This window comes from Lonchura striata, chromosome 2 (assembly GCF_050655825.1).
Source record: "Lonchura striata isolate lonStrDom1 chromosome 2, ASM5065582v1, whole genome shotgun sequence".
NCBI classification, from domain to species: domain Eukaryota; kingdom Metazoa; phylum Chordata; class Aves; order Passeriformes; family Estrildidae; genus Lonchura; species Lonchura striata.
Window position 1 is genome coordinate 22,120,121 of NC_140704.1, and position 18,126 is coordinate 22,138,246.

The 18,126-nt window shown below is 38.3% G+C and overlaps 1 protein-coding gene across 4 annotated transcripts in view; it reads left to right on the forward strand.

Annotated features, from left to right (window-relative positions):
* Window positions 1–18,126, forward strand: part of ZNF804B (zinc finger protein 804B) — a 225,478-nt gene that overhangs the window by 814 nt on the left and 206,538 nt on the right. The window lies entirely within an intron of this gene.

Consider the following 18,126-nt stretch of genomic DNA (forward strand, 5'->3'; position numbering starts at 1 on the left):
CCGGCTCGCAAAAGTTTCTCCGTCGGCGGCCGCCTGCGAGCGGCCGCGGGGACGGGGATGGGGGCGGTGCTGGCGCTCGGCAGCGGGGCGGGGGGGCTACGGCTTAGCTGGGGTTATCCGCGGACCGCGTCTCGGGCTCGTGCCCAGGGACAGGCTAATTTCTGATGCTTTGGTGGGAAGTTGGAGACTGGTAGAGGGGAAGGCGCCGTGTCGGCTCCAGGTGTCGCGGTTTAGTACCTTGTCCAAGGTTTTGACGCGGAGGAGGAGGGAAGCGATCGTCCTTGTGGACTCGTCCGCTCAAAGATGCACTTGCGAGTTTGTGTGAGGCGCGTTGTGAGCTACCTGTCGAGACCGACACCTAGGTAGAACACGCGTGAAGTTCGGGGCGGTCCTACGGAGACTGCAGACCCGTCGAGCTACCCTAGACGGTGTCCGTGAGTCGCTAAAGGCGTTTCGTAGGGGCGAACGGGAGTCCTGCGCTGCCGGGGGCAGCGGGGCAGGAGAGGCCGCCGAGCGCAGGTGACAGGAGGCACGATGGCTGCTGCCTCTCCACCGCCTCCCCGCCGTGGCTGTGGCGTCGGAACCTCCTCCGTAATCGCCACCGAACTTTCCCTGCCACCGTGCGGGTGTCAGTGTGCGACATACGGAGGGGTACGGAGCTGCCGCCCGCCAGCCGGCCTTGCACGAGTACCAGGGACACCTTGAGCACACTGGCGGGGTTCCCTGGGCTTCGGCAATGCCAGGTGTGCCCTGCAACACATCCTCACCCTAAATGCCTTACAGGAACTAAAATCTGCTTTCCTCTTTCCTGACTTCCAATGACGAAAAATGACAAATATTTCACTATGCTGCCAAAATCCCTTCTGTGTTGTGCACTAGCACTCTGATAGAGCATCTAAGTCCTTCCCTTTTACTGCTGTGCCTGTCGTGTGCAGTACAACACAGCGGCACCACAGGTATCATCGATCGGTCATTGGCTGAGCTGCGCTTGTGTTCTTTGACCCATGGAGCTGATCCACTTTCCACTTTCCTGTGTGGAATGCCTTGAAATGCAGGCAACATTTACTGAGATCTCTGTTCAAAATTAGGTCAAAAGGAAAAAAAGTCTCAAAGATGTAAAATGTGAACAAGCTTGATTGTAAATACTTCTGATTCAGTAGAACTTTAACAACTGATGGTCGAGTAGTATCAGAAGCCTGGGAAGATACCACTCTGAATATTATGTTCCAAATCCTTCACTTTTCAATTTCTTTCTCTTTGTAACTGCCTAGTGAGTATGTACACCACTCCTCTCCATCTAAATACTTAATGAAATAAATTTGTCTGACTCCACTAACAAATTATCATTTTAAACACAGTTCCACTAACAAATAATCATAGTCGTGCTACCAGGTGGGAGTAATTTTTGTTAAAATGAAAGTAACAGAGAAGAAGACCAATGAAAATTGATGTTCTGTATTATTTCAAGGTATATTTTAAAAAGGATTTTGTTTTAAATTGAACCATCTTAGTCTTAAGCCAACCATCTGGGGTTTAGTGGAAAAGGAAGAAAGCTATGAAGTTGAAAATTAATCTCAAGCCTCTTTCACTGTATAGTGAGATTTCATGTGAGATTTCCAGAATTTGAAAAAAAGTAGCAAGAGCACTTCATATTGCTTTTCACTAAGACTGAACATCTTGTTTACTAAATTTGTATTACCAGGAGTTGCTGTTTCATATGTTTTGGGGCCATTTCTACAGAAAGAACTGAATTTTAGCAATCCTTTGCTCTCACTCTGAATTCTTGAGGGAAAAAATTTATTTCTGTACATATATATATATATTTAAAATTTTTCTTTGTTTTCTTTTGCCTTTTTAGTGGCAACTCTTTGAAGCTAGTCAGGCTTTGAGGTCATAGGCTAAGCCCTTTGGAGTGGGTATGCTGGACAGCTCATGGGAGTAAAGGTGCATGATAAAGTTTTATTAATGCTAGGTAATTGTAGCTGTGTAGCTTTTTCATGTATTTGATATTTTGAATTTACTATTGGTTTATAATAGACTATTTTCATATTTTGATACCAAAGTTCAGATTTTAGAAGATAAATAAAGGATGCTCAGTTGGTACAGAGGTTAATAGTTTGCAATTAAATACTGAAAGTCATGATTAATTTGCATGTGCCTACAAATTTATAACTTTCCAGACCATATCCTTCTTCCTTATCAGTGTGCATGAAGTTGGTAGCTTTGAACAGCAAAAATCTCCACTGGATACATTTTCCATTATGGATGTGGGAGTCATGCATATTGAGATTTAATATTAACTGTGGTAGTAAAATTGTTTTAAACATGAAAAATGCCCCACATAACACAAACAAACTCTCCAGCTGTTGAGTTAAACTTGTGACCTCTTCTTATACTTAAGAAGGAAGTCTTAGGCAAGTGGCATTTATTTGTGTTCCCTGTGCTGTGCTTTTACTTAATCCCTCCCGATTATAACTTCGAAAGATACAAGTTATGTCTTGCAGTCATTTTTAAAATGTTGAGTCAAAAGCAGGCTTGAAGATTTGATTTTATCATTTGTACCATTAAACAATCTTCTGTTTGTACACTATGAGTGATCTTATGCATGAGACTACGTAGCCTTTAATGGATAACATGTACCTTTCCATAAAGTGTTCTGTATTAATAGACCATGAAATGTCAGTAGACTTAAGGCTATGCTTTATGAAATGAGAACAGTGGTGAATATTTTAAATACCTTTATCAAATTTCATGGTTTTATGAACAAGGATTTTTTTCAGTCTGGGTGTTTATGGAGTATTTATTTTGCCTACTTTTCTATTATTGTACCAGGAACAATTTTGGTCCTTTCTGGTATGCAGAGAGACCTTTAGCTGTAGCAGTTTGTATAAGTAGAAGATATGTAGAACTACACGGATTACACACTTTGGGTATGTAAAGAATTTGTTGTGGGTTGTCATAAAATCCTTTAAAAATTTTACCTTGCCTTTGCCCACTTTTATATATTGGAGAAGGGACCAGCTATGAATATCGTGCAGTTAGTGGTGATGAATTCAGAAAGAGTGGAATTAGAAGCAGTCACCAGTGAATCCTTTATCAGTGGAGTCTGATGGCTTGAATATGATGCCAACATTACTAAGTATAATGGACAGTAAGCCAATGAAGGAAGCTGCTTATTTTAAAGCACAGCTGATTCTGTGCTTTAAGCTTTTTTATTTTATCTGAAAAGTTATATTCAGGAGCATATTATGAGCAAATATTCTATATCTGAAAATTGCTGTTTAAGGAAATTCATTATGATACAGTGATGTTACTTACACTTCAGAGTGATGATACTGCCTGCAGGATTTTTGAGTCATGATTAGATTACATTGATCAGTGTACTGATTTCACTTTTTGAAGTCATGATAGATAATGCTGTCATACTGACCTACAGCCCAACCTGCTCAGAGGTTTTCTGCCGTGCTTCACAAGCCTGTCAAAGCTGGCACTGAAAAGGACTTGCCTGCAAAACTTTTAATGAAACTTCCAGGATGCAGCAGAAAATGGTACTGGGAACTCAGCAGATGGCCCCCTTGCTTCTGAATCATTTCTAAGCTAAGGATGTTATTAGGGTACACTGTTCTTCCTGTGGCTTTTTAAGATAAGATATAAACAAAGTCTAGTTTACTACTCAGTATTTAAAGATCCCTTTGAATTTTGAAGGAAATAGAAGGCTCAGAAGACCCAGTGCCTTAGCCAATTTCTGACTTGGCTAATTATTTTTCTTCCGTTGTTCCCTGCAGCTTCAGCTGAATGCAGTATTTTTCATGTACTTCTCTAAGCTGTTTTCAAATAAAGCTGTCAAGCAGCTGCTCCATTGCACTTGCTGTTTGCCTGAGTTCTTTGGGTTCTTGGGGGCAGGAAAGGCTTTTCTGTTACCCAGAGTTACCTTTAAAAAAGCACAGCTCTCACCCCATGTCCAGAGGCTGCTCCTGCAGTTCTAATTAAGTACATTGTAGGTACTTGAAAATAATGACGGTTTAGTTGACACTGAGCCATAAGCAAGCTGTTTTAGCTCTAAAGCAAATATAACCAGGACTGAGTAGCACCTTAGCACTCTCTGAAGCAGACAACAACACAAGGCACTTGGAAACTTCGAAAACTTAAGTGAGCCTGAGGACTGAATGACTGCAAATAGAGAACAGGAGGGACACAGCACAGGCAGCTGTCTCCGTCTGCCTGAGAGCAATGCTAGAAACACTGGCATAACCAAGTCTGCCACAAAGTGACAGTGTTGTGTTTGCCACCAGCCAGTGGCAAACCTGTGCCAAACACAGTTGTCACAAAGCAATTTAAAGGCTAGACATGATGCATGCATACCATGTGAAATATGGTTTAGGTACAGCAGGTTAAAGGAGGAGCCACCAGATACCTGGGTGATTATTGGAAGACCAAAAAGCTTGTGCCTTTCTGACTGTGAGCAAGTCACCTTTAGGACTGTGTTGCACTCTCAACAGCACTGAAAGCAGAGAGCAAGGGTATGCTGGAGCATTACAAGGAAAATGCATGAAAAGTAAAATTTAAGTTAGGAAACAGAGTGTAAAGGGGGTGATAATAAACCAGCAACTCTAATAAATAGTCCTGCAAAAGGAAAGGGGAGAAAAACCCCAACTTCACTAACAAAATATTATGGAAAGGAAAAAGGGAGAAATCGTAAAGAAGATGGAAAATTGTACTTTCACTTTTCTGTGCCAAAAGCCTCTGGCAGCTGCCTCCAGCAAAATAGGCTGCCTGCCAGGGCGGATTCTGTGCACTCTTCTGAAGGCTTGGAGCTGGCTTACAGAGGTATCTGCCTTACACAAACCAAGGGCAGGCACTCCTGCTAACTGTTTCTGATCTCATTGATTCCTGGCACTTTGTGTCTCAGAGTGGGCTGAGTGTGTTTCCTACCAGCCCTCCTGCCTCCACTGTGCTGGAGAATATGAGCATTCCTGCAGCCCACACTCCACCTCACAGTGACCTTATTTCCTGATTTCATGGTTCCTATTATGGTGTTTTTGTGTAGTTCTGCAACATGTGAGAAGCAGAAAGAACTTTCACATAATGGGAATGTGCTTTTTGCCACATGTAGCCTTGCTGCTCATGCCTTGTATTAAACCTGGAATCTTATCACTTCTGAGCAATTTTGATTCTAATTCAGTGAGTGGGTAGCAATTTGTATATAGCATTGCAATTAAATTTAATAATCTTCAACCAATTTCTGCTGCGGCCATTTCTTTCATCCACAATTAGCAATAATGTTAAACAGGTGCTTTATGTCTGACAGCACCTCTCCTGTAGTCTAATATTTTTATTGGTCCCTCAATTGAGTTTGTAAACCCAGATCAATTTCTCTGTTATTTTGCATTTAACAATGCTTGTTTGTCCATTAGTTCCAGAATTATTGCCACTACATCCATTTACATTCTCACTTTCAGTTCACATGTATTTTACTCACCCAGAGCATAGCAGTTTGGTGAGTTTTCTTATTTTATTTTTTTTTAATCCTGAGCTGTGTACAAATTTGAAAATTAATGTAGAGACCTGGTGATTGTGAAACAGGTGCTCCCTTGGATGGTGGTTTGAGCTGCTACCCAGGCTCGAAGCATTAAAGGCTGTTCCTCTGCCTGTTCAGCCCCTTTTTGTGGACTCTTGCCCATGTGTGCTGTCCATGGTATGCACTTGCTTGTCTTTGCTGGGGAGGATGCTCCAGTTCCTTCCTCTGTCTAAATGAATGCTTTGTTTTGACCACTTTACAACTAAATAAACTGAGTAACTTCATTTATGCAAATGCTTGCATGTGAGACTAGATTCCTTGAAAAGAAAACTGTGGTCAAAAAAAAAAAATTCATCATCTGAATCTACTTATTCCCTACCAAAGCTTTGCAAAAGTCCCCTGTAAAAAGTACCTAAATGGAGAAGAAAAAGAAAGCTTTTAAAGGCTGTCCAGAATGTAGGAATTTTTCTCTACTTCAGTTTTTCTAGTGGACTGTATAGCCTTTGGCTGCAAGGCTTGGGTCTTTTAGTTTGGGTATTGGGATTTTTTTTTTTTAGGTGGGTTTTTTGCAGTGGTGTATTTTTTTTTTTTGTTAGTTTTTGTTTGATTTGTTTGTTTTGGTTTGTTTTTTTGGTTTTGTGTGGGTTTGGTTTGGTTTTTTTTTTTTTGTCTGTTTGTTTTTCATTTAGCATGAAGAACCTTTTATAAGTCTTTTTATTATGACACAACTGATCCCTTTAGAAGACTCAATCATTACCTGCAAATGTAATTTTACTCACTTGTCCAAGGGAAAATGTTGACTTTTCTGTGGAAAAAATAGACATTCAAAATGTTTTTATCTGCCTGCTGCAGTACTTTTATTTTAAAATGTCAATGTTCTACACTGTAAGAAGACTAGTTTTATACTGTTTTATGTGTCTATGAAAAACAGTGCAATGCATTTGTTACAAAACAGAGCAGAAGCTGTAGACTCTCTTTTAGAGCTCAAGAGTTAGGATCTTACTATCTAAGTTTTGTACACCTACCATGGTAAGAAAATGGATTAGGAATAACTTACATAAAATGTCAAATTAAATTTATTACAATATAAAGTTAATGTTATAAAAAAGTACAGATGCATGCGCTTGCAGGAACCAGAGCTCCCAATGTAACATACAGTACCAGTAAAATCCAGTTTGACCCTCCCAAGAATTAAGCAGTGTTCACTGGAGAATTAGCCATTTTGTAAACATATGTGCCTTCAGCAGTCTATGCCTATAAACATATCTGAATAGCAATAAGAAGATCCTTTAAAACCTTTCAGCAGTCACACTGACAGTTGTGAGCACTGTGTTTTGAAGATTCAACCTGCTCTGCTTTTAGCCTTTAAACCTTACAAACTCTGAAGGAAGAGTACTGAAATGATTTTATTTATGTTGATAATCTGCACAGGTGATATGACTACTGCAATATTAGAGTCAGATATCTAAAGTTCAGTCCTGCATTTCTGTATTTTGTGTGGGGACACATCACTGCTTGTCTTGTACTATCACCTGCAGGGCTCAGGTATCAAGATTAGCCATGGGGTAGGTACACACACCTGAAGATGCTCTTCACTGTGCAGAATGTATTGTTCCATGCCCAGTCAAAAGGCACTTTAAGGACAGTTTTTTCTTTATTCTTTTTTTTTTTTTTATAAGATTAGACTAAATTTATGTGCATGCTAGATAAGATGTAAACATCATCAAAATTTTGTCCCAGTTTCATAGTTATGCATAATGATAATTGGCAAGCTGGTTCAAGTAAAGAAATAGAACTATTGCTGGGAGATTGCATGCAGCTTTGAAACAATTCATACATTAATCAACTCTACTTGATATCAATTTTTCAATTGATGTTTTCCCTGGAATATGTTCTAAAACAGATTTAGTGCTTTTGTGTCAACAGATATATTCTATCAATATTCTGCTCAGACTGAACTGGAGAGCTGTATTTGGTGTCTTTGAGAACATTCTCAGTTGTAATCAGCTGTAAATCTGCAGCCCTCATTTCCAACTTAGACTGCAACATGTGAGGAAGGCTTGGGAAACTAGATTATAAAGTGTAAGAAGAGAGTTCCCTAAATACACCCTTTGATAGCAAAACATTTGCTAGATTATATTTTTGGGGTTAAAATTATAAATGAAATCTGTATGAATACTATGATCCGAGGGTCTGCTAGAAATGCAAATTCTTATCATTATTAAGGTGTTCTGAGTGTTTTTTTCAAATAAAAGTTTTCATATTCAGATATTTATAGCGCTAATTTTATTAGCTTTTGTGGGTTCCAGAAGTAACCAGTACAAATTGTTCATCTAAACCAATCTTTGTTTTTATGTGCTAATTATTAAATTTTTTAGTTTAAGTATGACTTCTGTGAGGTGTGTAAACTCTGTGCAAACTCTCATGGGTTTTATTGGGAGATCTAAGAAGAAGCTGGATGTGTATATTTCTGCCACCCTTTGTTAGACACTGAAAAACTGAGTTATGATCTTGATGTATTGAGCCTGCCCTTGAGCCCTTGTCTTTGCAAGAAGCTTCTGGTGATGCATTGCAGGTAGACAGAGAATGACTCTGCAGGATCCTTGCATCAGTTGCTTGGTGAATGTCGTGGTCCAAATGCTGGCTAAGGTGAGTGGTCGGTGGGCTGGATGATAGCAAGGATTCCGCAGCCTGGGACAGGCTCTGCCTGCTCCCAGGTGCTGCACTGATGGCTCCTCTGTGCCGGGAGGAATTATGGTGTAGGAGCACGATATCCAGAATTCCCACAACCCACATGGCCACAGGTCTGTGGCAAACAGCAGGTGAGGCAGAGAGGTATCTCAACACGGGGAGTGGCTGCCTGGTCTGATGGACACAGATCAGAAACTGGCACACAGCTGTTGAGGACTAGTTCAGGAAAAGAAACTAGAAACGTAATTGTGTAGGTCCTCTTAGGAAACAAATTCACAAGGTGATGTGCATGCAAGTAGTTTGTGTGTACCAAATAATAAATAAACATCCCATAAATGTCACTGAATATATATGCAACTCCTCCAAGCTGTCTGAATGCTTAACTGCTGTCCTTAGAAAGCTGTGCTACTGCTCTTCCTGTATAGAAGTCCAAGGCTGCTTTGTTGCATACATCTACAGGATGGGCACTGGCATTTTTTTCCTTCTGTAATGTATACAGAAGGAAAATATACACTTGCTTCACTTTAAAGAGAAGATAGCAAAACCCATATGAAAAAATAGTTTAGTCAGACAAATGAAGAAAAATCAGGTTGGTACTACATGAAAAGATTTCAATTTTCATTTGAATGATAACTACATCCTTGGCTATTAAATACAGAAAAGAGGCAATATAAGGAACAATGTTGGAGACACTGCTTATTCACAAATAAACATCACTTTTAAAAAGTTCTTTTTCTGGGAGAGAGTGATAAATTTTTGTGATGACTAATAACAGAAAAATCACAGATTTGTGTTCTTTTATGCAGATGTATTAATAGCCTATAAACCAAAAATTACATTGAAATAAGTATTGAGTATGTAAATTTACTGATTTTGCACTTTGTTCATCTTCTGCTGAAGACCTATTTATAACCAGTGAATTCTATACCATGAGCAACAGGAGATTCTTATTGTGCATATATACTGCATAACAGACACATTTTATTGCTTAGCATTATAATAAGCATATTTTATAAGTTAAACTTAAAAAATACAGATCCAATATTGTGGTCATTTATCTCAAAAGTAAACCCTTCCTGAAAAAGAAACAAAAAACTACCTTCAAATTTATTCCCTAGGGGACATGTCTTATTTGAAAATGATAACACTTGGTGGATAAAAGTACGCCTTTCATTTTGGCTACATTAATAACTCTGTGCACTGGGCTTTTTATTATATAAAGAAGATATGATGACTTGAAATAGAGAGTTGTGTCCATATGCCATGTTATTGCTTTTAATGGGGAAAGGATAATAGAGAAAATAAATTCATTGGGTTATTTTTTTTCTTTTGACAGCTATCTGCTGTTTATATTGTTATTTCTTCACCTTACAGAATCACTGAAGTTGCAGGTGATTCAATTTGATATCTGTGGGTTGTGGAATCAGTCTTTAAATATTTATGTTGATTTGCATATATGACAGCTTTCATCGGTAAAGACCATTATAAACAGCAAATTGGAAGAAGTTAGAAAATTCCTTTCCTTGAAAGGGATTTAATCAAGTTTACAGAATAACTTAACAGAGCTTGCATAAACTTCACAGTCAATAAAAACCAAAGGCAGAAAAATGTGCTTAAAATCTACACCAAAAATGTTTTGTTTCCACCGTGTATTCTCAAAGACTTGCTCTTTAAGCTGCAGCAAATGAGGATTACTGATTATGTACACTTTGAAATATTCCAGTAAAAAACAGTTCTCAAGGCCTTTCTTTTTAAATCTGGAGTTCATCTGTAAACTTCAGTAATAAGGAAACCTTCCGTTTTCCTCCACTGAAATACAGTTATCCGAAACATTTCCCAAAACTTGTCTTGTTGTAATATTTTTTCCTACTGTTCTGACTAGCACTGTTTGAATAACAAAACTATGATTTAAAATTACTTGAAATATTTAATTTTAAAAAAACTATTTTAACTGCTGTGATTTATTATTGCACCAGGCAGTAAAATAACCTTCAACTAAAAAAAAAAAAAAAAGGAAAAAATCCTAAACTCAGGAATTCCAAACTACCCCAAACATGCCCCCAAACATAGCAAAATTATCAGCATGTGAGATCACCATGAATTGATGAATCACTGACAGCCTTTCTTCCTATGTCTGCTTAAGTAAAGTTCAGATCTTGACCTTCTGCTTGCCTGGGAGCCATTATAGAAATCTAATGAGCTTCCTGATGGTCTTTTAAGAGTAATAACTGATTAAGTAATTGTAGCACCTTATGCTGAAGTGTTTTAACTACTCAAAGACTTCTGAGTCTCTTCCTACTGCTCAAGTTATATGATTCAAAAGAAATTGTTCCTTTTTATCATTGTAAGGTACTTCTCTATGTTTATTCTTCTAACCTCTGGCTAATAAGGATGGTGACTGCAGGCATTAGGCATTAGACAGCCTTAAAAAGATTGATGCTTCTGATTACAGCATACTATAGGATAAATTGTAGGGTTCAAGTCTCTCACAGAGTTAAAAAGGATATGTGGTATCTAAAGAAACATAAAGGTGTCTATTTTCTACTTGATGATACTAATATATTTTGATAAGATCTGCATATTAAGAACAAGCCCTCAAATACAGTGATTTAGTACTGCAATTGTACACTACTTCACAGTGAGGAGAACAAACAACAAAAATGTGAATCCTTGCCTCTGCTCTGAAGGACAGTGAACAAAGACTTGTAGGAATTACAGCTGGCAGGTGTGGAGAGAACTCGGTTTTCAGAAGTGACTGGTGAGAGAAGCGGAAGGGGGACAGTAAATGTGAATGGGGAGGTTAATTGGAAAGTAAATGAGTTTGCTACAGAAAGCTATGAGGCTCAGATCCTGAAAGGCAGTGTGTGTGCATTAGTAAACAACACCAGGGACTGTGCCAGGCATTGGAGCTTAATCGGCTAAACAATGAAATTGTTAGTGTTGTTTCCAGTATGTTTGTGCTGTTCAATAAGTAGCATTGCCCCAAACATATCTTGGAGAGAGTTTGGGACCGAGGACAGGGCAGAAACATTAACATTGCTGCAGTTTCAATTCCAAGAGAGTTTAACAGCACTAATGAGCTGCTCAGTGACAAGTAAAATCTTCCTTTTTTTAACTAGTTTTGAAATCCTACCCGTGTTTGGAACTGCAAACCACCTGCAGGGCAGACCTCTCAGACATTGTTGTTCCCAAAACTGTAACTGCATTGAGAGAATGGTGGGTGTCATAAGTCGAAATTGTGTTGGGAAGCATTGTGAAAAAAAACAGAATTGATGGCACCACTAGTGCTTCAGCCTATGTCTGGACCCTCTCCAGTTACCAGAATTAGTGCAACCTGGGCTCCAGCTCCATCAAACTCTGCCAAAAATAGGACAGTGCTGGTGTTGGGACTTCTCAAGATTGAAGGGTAGTGGCTGGATCTCCTGACAGCAGTCTGGTGGTTGGATCAGATGAAGTGGGTGGATTTCTTCACAAATCCCATTACAAACCTGTGTCGTGCTCCTGACAGGAGGATTCCAAATAAATGTGATACACATATGCTGACTGAAGGAGAGAAAGTTCAGCTTTACCATTCAGACAGCAAGCTTCAAAGACAAAGAGTAGATGAGAGACTATTGGTGAATCATAATGAGCTTCTTCAAGTACCTTCTGTATTTTCTTCAAGAATTCTTAAAATTCACAGGAAGTAGACATGCACAGCGGCTGTTCAGGGTAGAATTTTAGCTTGTGTAAATCAATCTGTTAAATTGATTGCATTTTCTAAGGCTGTTTTATGCCAGAAGGATTTGGTCCTCAGATTTTATTTAGATTTTGTTTAGTAAGTAATGTGGCTAAAGTTAGTGAATACTAGTTTCTAGGACCTCCAGGGTGGAAGCATCATTGTAATTCAGTCACAGAATTTCAGTTAGAAGGAAAATGCAACTGTGCTCCAAATATAAAACCTTATATATTTTTGCTGGACTCTGTAAAGTGACTGTCTTTTCTGTATTACTGAAACACAAACAATGCTGGTTAAATACAAATCATATTGCTATAGCAAAACTATTCAAGCAGTTAACATCTTTCTCTTTAGGGAGCACATCTTTGATTTGCAGACTTCCCTGAGATAACACACACAGTTTGACTCAGAACTTGCTGCCACATTCCTTATCCTCATAGCAGGTAGGTGTTCATTAAGAAGGACAATTATGAGTTATTCACTGTGGGATGGTGTTATACTAGATATTTTAGAGGCTCATCATAGTAACATTGGGGGCCACTTAATTTTAGGAACCAGATTTCTGGTTGAAATAAACCAGATCTTAGTAAAATACATTAAAAAAAAAAAAATCACTTTTTATCTTTCCAGAAGAAGAAAAGCTCCTCAGAAATCAGTTGCAATTTTTGCTGGATTACAAATGTAGAGCAGTGTATTCTTGACATGTGAATTAGTGATCAGACTTTATATCTCAATATTAGCTAATATTAATCCTAATCTAGTATTATCTTAATAGCTTAATATTAAACTAATATCCAATTCTCTGCTGTTACAATTTTTGTGCCTGAGTGAGTGACTAGGCTAGTTAACCAGTTAAGCTTAGCTGTTGGCCTAATGAAGTGATTAGTTTCTTATGAAGGACAAGTGTCATTTTCAGGTTTCATTTGAAGTCTAATGCATTATCCTTTATTAACATAAAATGGATTTTCTGGATTTGTATGTTTAGCTGCCCTGTTAGGGATTGCTGTTTGTTTGTTTTCCTTTAATTACAGTGTTGCAAAGCTGTTAATTTCCTCTAAGATAATATGTACCAGAAACTTGCCAACAGTCATTATCTGTAAGGCTTCTTGAGGAAGAATCCTGCCCTTTAATGGCTTCAGGGGGATCCTGTCCACTGATAAAACAGGAGGGCTGGCATTTATTTCCATGCAGGATGTGTTTCTTCACAGCACTTGAGAGTCACTGTGCTGCTTCAGTCCTGCAGGTGAGTGCACAGGGGCAATGCTGTGGAATCTGTGTGACTGCAGGTCACTGGGTGCTGGGAAGCTTTTGAGCTCCATGCTTTGCTGGACAAAAGGGATTCACCCTTGGGAGGTCTTATTGCTGTCATGTTATTGATGGCACCATTCAGCCAGCGAGAGATCTCATTGCCTTGGTCTGCTACCTGAAGTTGGTAAATATTTCCATTGTGATTCTAAGTCCAGGAAAATGACATCTGTGGGTATGCCAGAGGGCTTGTGAGACTGCTTCAATTTCTCCAACTGCAGTAGATTTATATGATGACTTTCTGCTGGCCCATTGCTTGGAACATCTTCTAGCAGAGTTACACACTGTGGTACCAACAAGGCAGTGCTCTGTCCAAAAGTTCAGGAGGAAACGAGCATGAGAATAATAAGAACTGTCTTGGGAAGGTGAAAGGAAAAGGAAAAAAAAAAAAAAAAAAAAAAGGGAAGCAAAATATGAGGAAACATACTTTTCTTTTTTAATTTTTTTTTCCTTCCCATTGGTTTAGTTTTCGTAATGCTAGCAAGCTGGAGAAAAGGTATTCATCCATGGCCAAAGGTCTGCAACATGATAGCAGATCTAAAATAATTGACACAAAGAAGTAAAAGCTTCTGAAAGCAGAATTTTGGCAATTTTGAATTAGGATATTTTTGCTCTCCCAGTAGCTGGTTAATGAATTAGTCCACAACTGCAGCTGGAAATCAAGTCAGCTCTTTCACTGTGATATTTAGCCTTCTGGCACTGGTTTAATCCCACCCTAAAGGCAAATGAAACATAGATACAAATTACATAGGGTTTTAGTTAATTTATGTGTTCTTTGTGTGTATATATAGGTTACAGGCAATGTGATTGAAGTAGGGCTGGTTTTAGTATGCAGATGGGTGAACTGTCTCCCCAGCATGACTGTAATTCCAGTGTTTTTATTAGTGTGTGCAAACTATAAATTGTTGCTTTTTTATCACTGTGAGTGTGTTTATCACAAACTACAAGTTGAAAAAATGCAGCTTTTGTCAGAGCAAGAAGAAGGGTTTTCCTCTTCAGGTATGGTCCTGAGAATGGTTTTGACTAAAGGAGGGAATGAATCAATATCTTTTCTAGTTGCAGGACCACACCTTTTCATGGCAGGTATGTCCCTAGGAAGTGTGGTTTTTAGGCAGGCATGTGCAATAATTTATGTCTGAGCCATTTGTTAATATTGGCAATGTGTCACGGGTGCTCAAGTGCTGATGGCAGGCTGGGGACAAGATGCAGCAGCAGGTCACTGCTTCATCCCTGCACCCTTGCTGGCATTTTACACAGGAAAGGGTCAGAAAAGTACATTATTTACCCCCTAACCTGTACAGGAATGGATCTGTGCTTCTCTGAGCTCTTTCAAGGAGTTTTACTGAGTTTGACTTTCATGATTTTCAGCAAAATCTCTTGAAAAAAATGTTTATAGAGAATCCTGGCTTCCACGCAATTACTCTGCCATATGCAGTGGCACATCTTACTCATTCTGTGAACGTTTTAAGTTCCCAAGGGGATTTAAGAGTAAATACAATCGCAAATAAAAACTTAAAATATCAAATTAATTTTGTGTTACATACACAGAGTGATGGATAATGTCAGTTCAGGGCTTGAGCCTTCATATGTTGAAGTTGAGAAGATTTCTTGGTGTTATTTTGGTTTATGATTGACACATAAAGGTCTTGATTATTTTTCTAGTTGTATAAAACCCCATGTTATTAAATAAATATAGGCATAGTATATTAACAAAAAACAATGGCAAATGAGGAATGCTTCAAGTTCCTCCATAAAGAATACAATACAAAATTTGTCACAGCATTTTCTATTTTCATGGAGAAAAAATACATTTGCAATCCTATAATTATGTTCTGAAACAAAAATTCAGTCAGAGTACTTTTAAGTCATTATATTTATTATCTGTGTTAGAAAGTGGTAATTGGGGATTACTGAGTTTCTATCAGGTTTGGCTTAACAGCAAACAAGGTTAACATAAGTGGTTGTATAGCTGAGTTAATTTTAAATGATCTTTTGGGCTGAGATATTAAGGCTGAAATGCCTTTAAAGGAAGCTAAATGGGGCTTGTGTTTTGAATGTGATCTGATGTATAATTAGATTTCTCCTACAGAAAGGTTAGAAGCTGTAATCCAATGTTCAGAATCAGCAGCAGAACTGTGTCTTTTTAAATTTAGAAATGTATAAAATTTAATACAAGTTGATTTCAAAGATTTACATGCATGCCAATGTGAGGTTATTGGAAGGTACTGGATTTAAAACATTACATAATTTGGGATTATGCAAGATATTGTAAGTGATGTGAGGTTTTACTCTGGATGGTTGGGCTATTAAAGAGTGTGTGTTTGAGCAGTTGGCATCGTTAGCACGCCAAACACTGTCCATAGCAGTGCTTTTAAAGACTGCTGTGCCTCTGCTAATATTTTGTCATTTTTCAAAACTGAACAAGCTTAACACACTGCAGAGGTTGGCTAATTAATTTATTGAGAGTTTTTGGGACCAATAACTGACTATTTATCTCTATCCTTAATTAAGAAATTTTTGTAACTACTTTTTTGGTTTTCCTTTTTGTTCTTTCAAAAAAGGAAAATTATGGCAGTTTTAGCTCAAAATTTAGGCCAGATTCTTTTGGCTGATTGTTGAAATAGGGTTGCTGTGTTTTCTCATGAAGAGAGAACAATGTCTTTTTCACATGTATGCTTCCTATGCTAAATCAGCTTGAATTAAAGTTGCTGAATGCTCTATGGCAGAAAGAGCTTTGAACCTAATTTTGATTTTAGCTTCTCTTACTGCAGCCTGAGGATAGGAGTAGGACATGTAGTATTTACACAGATGTAATCTTGTGGATGTTTGGCCACCTTCCTTTACCTCTGTATTTATGCAGTAATATGGTAAAAATACATTCAGCAAGCATGGAAAAGGGAAAGTCAGAAGAAAGGGAAGGTTCCAGTGAATGCTGTATGAAGGAATTGTGTCCGTATGCTTCCCTGGCTGCTCCTGAGAAGCTCCAGTGTGCTTTTCTCTTTGTGCTTGTTGTGTGCTGGGTCAGTGCAGAGTGTACACACGCAGCCAGCGACTGACAGAGAAGGGCCAAGAGCAGAAGGTGAGGAAAGGAAGGCACAGGGAGGCAAAGATGACCATGTCCCCTTCCCAAGAGCACCTGTGCAGACAGGACTACATGATGCAGCAGCATCGTGCAGCTTCCCAGTAGCTGGGAAGCTCTTCCATTAATCTTGAAGGGATGTAAGAAGCAAATGGAGGCAGCTATTTGCTTCCTGTTAATGAACTGCTTGCAGAAGATAAAGGGACAGTGTAGGCACTTAACATGATGCAGTTTCTAATATATCCAAATTATATATATCTAAATCCAGTTTCCACAATATCTAAATACTGCTGATGTCTTTACAAGATATAAAAATAGAATAAAGTACATTTTCACTAAAGCTACAGAAGATGTGATCTAGTATACTCCTGATAAAATATGATACTGTTACTGGAGAGGGAAGGAATGTGTGTGGGAAAATTAATGTTTAAATTAAAAATGTATATTACATTTCTATACATTCATTTTATGTTAATATTAACAAGGCTAAAAATTTATCATATTAATATCATGAGAACATTGTCAGTAATTTTTGCCTGGGTCCAGTGGTAGCATATCTGTACTTCACTTGACACATCTTGGCTCTGAAAATTTTAATGAGATTTCTTCCTTTTCCAGTCAGTGAAACATCTTGAGTGGCTAAATGTCTAGCTGGTACTTGACTTCTGAAAAAAATAATACATCAACCTTAATGAAAGAGAAAATTCTGGCAGAACTTGGGTGTTAGTGTCCTGTATTAAGCTCAGGATAATCTAAAAATGGCAGGCCACTGACACTGTAATTTATTATTTGAAGTAACTATATTGTAAGCAGTCAATCTTAAACCAACTGTTTTGAGTTTACAAGGTGAGGTGCAGTTCCAGGCTGGGACATTTCAGCACAGGTCCCTCAGCATGGGGCTGTCCTTGATCTCAGAAGTTGCAGCTGCAGGTGGGATTCACTTGTGCAGGTGCATTTAAAAGGGAGTGTCTTTGAGCAGCTTGCTGGGTGACAACGTATGGAGGTTTTGGCATGTGATTGTTCCTGACCATATAGGAATCATTTTATGTTATTAAAAAAAAATCTACTCCCTCTTAATCAGTGGACAAAAGATAAAGTAGTTAGATTATGTAGTGTTTGCATGAGAATAAGTGAATGGTTTTATAAAACCTACCAAATTTTTGTTGTTGTTGTTGTTGTGATAGGCTATACTTTATTTCTTCACCAAAACAGGAAAAAAAAGGGAGTAAGTATTAATGGGCATTACTACATGTAAATGGATTGTTCATATAATGCTACATGACACCTATCCTGGAAATGAAAGAACAGGGGTATATTTTCTAGCCTTATATTCTTAATTCTGTCATTTATAATGATGAGAAAGGTAATGAAAACTACTTGTTGAAGACAGCTCACAAAAATGATAAGTGAGAGCAAATAGGTGACACATTGGAAAGAAGAATTCCTGGTAGTTAGAGATGACAGAGGAGGTCTTATGTGCACTATCTATTGTGGTTCTATGCCTGCCTCCTGGATAACTTTAGCAATTCAATTAACCAATATGAGTCTGTGTTTCATCATCTATAAAAGGTAGATATACTTACCCACCTCACAGCATCTTTATAATTGATTTTTGTAAAGTGCATTGGGATTCTCAGATGAAAGGCACTATACTAGTGTCAAGTATTATTATTATTGCTACTAGTAGAAGTAATAGTACTTGTCATTTATACTGCTCTTGCCTGTTCATGATGCTTTAAGTAATGCATCCCTGCAGTGCCTCTGTGAATTAGGTACATGTGTGCTTCTAGAGATGAAGAAATTCAGCAGTCATGA